The sequence below is a fragment of the Arachis duranensis genome, chromosome 10 (genome assembly GCF_000817695.3).
Source record: "Arachis duranensis cultivar V14167 chromosome 10, aradu.V14167.gnm2.J7QH, whole genome shotgun sequence".
Classification (NCBI taxonomy): domain Eukaryota; kingdom Viridiplantae; phylum Streptophyta; class Magnoliopsida; order Fabales; family Fabaceae; genus Arachis; species Arachis duranensis.
Window position 1 is genome coordinate 74,158,144 of NC_029781.3, and position 1,619 is coordinate 74,159,762.

Sequence of the window (1,619 nt, forward strand, 5' to 3'; positions counted from 1 at the left end):
AGAACCCTATGGAAACACCTATAATCCTTCATGGAAGAATCATCCAAATCTTTCATGGAAGGATCAACAGAGACCTCAACAAGGTTTCAATAACAATAATGGTGGAAGAAACAGGTTTAGCAGTAGCAAGCCCTTTCCATCATCTTCTCAGCAACAGACAGAGAGTTCCAAGCAGAATACCTCTGACTTGGCAAAGAGCTTGTTGATTTTTCATCAATCTTGCTTTTGGAGCAGTGATCTGCTAAGGCTTGGCTGGCCTTTGGCCATGTCTAGTGATTTGGACCGAAGCTTTCTTTGAAAGCTTGGCTGGCTGTGAAGCCATGTCTAATTCCTGGACCGGAGTCTTAGACTAGCATTGCACTGATTCCTGGAATTCTCATTGAGAATTTTGATGCCTTTTTTTTTCCATTTAATTTTCGAAAAACACAAAAAAAAATTTACAAAAAAATCATAAAATCCAAAAATATTTCTTGTTTGAGTCTAGTCTCATCATAAGTTTGGTGTCAATTGCATGCATTCATATGTCTAAGTGATCTTCAAGTTGTTCTTGATGATTTCTTTGTTTTGATCCTTGAATTCTATTGACTTGAGTGTTTTGTGTGTCTCATATGCATTTTCATTTTGTTAGTGTCAGCAGTTTACAAACTGCTAAGTTTGGTGTCTTGCATGCATTGTTGTTTGATTCTTGTTGCATTTTGGTTTGTCCTTATTATCAAAAATCCAAAAAAAATTTTTAATTTGTGTCTTTTTAAGTCAATAATACAGAGAATTGAAGATTCAGAACATACAGCAGAGGAACTGCACAGAAAAAGCTGGGCGTTCAAAACGCCCAATGAAGAAGGACAGACTGGCGTTTAAACGCCAGCCAGGGTACCTGGTTGGGCGTTTAACGCCCAAAAGGGGTGCATTTTGGGCGTTAAACGCCAGAATGGATACCATTCTGGGCGTTTAACGCCAGGATGGCTAGAAGGGGAAGATTTTGTTTTCAAAATCAATTTTTTTTTTCAAGTTTTCAAAGTTTTTCAAAATCAAATCTTTTTCAAATCAATTTTTCAATCAAATCTCTTTCAAAATCAGTTTCTTTCTATTTTTAAAGATACTTACTATCAATTAATGATTTGATTCAACATTTCAAGTATGTTACCTTTTCTGTTGAGAAAGGTTTAATGTTTGAATCATATCTTTTCTTGTTAGTCAAGTTTTTAATTTTCAAATCAAATCTTTTTAAAATGTTTTTCAAATCATATCTTCTCAATCACATTTCTTTTAAAATAAATCATATCTTCTTAATCACATCTTTTCCAAAATAGTTTTCAATCAAATCTTTTTGATTTCTAATTTCAAAATCTTTTTCAAAAATCACTTGATTTCTTTTCCATTTTCATTTTCGAAAGTTAAGTAATGTTTTTTTAAAAATGTTTTCAAAATTTTCACTTAATTTTCGAAAATTACTTCCCTCCTTCTCACATCCTTCTATTTATGGACTAACACTATCCCTTAATGCAAAATTCAAACTCCATCTCCTTTGATAAGTTCGAATTTTCTACTTCTGTCTTCTACCTTTCTTTTCCTCTGACACCTAAAGGAATCTCTATACTGTGACATAGAGGATTCCACAT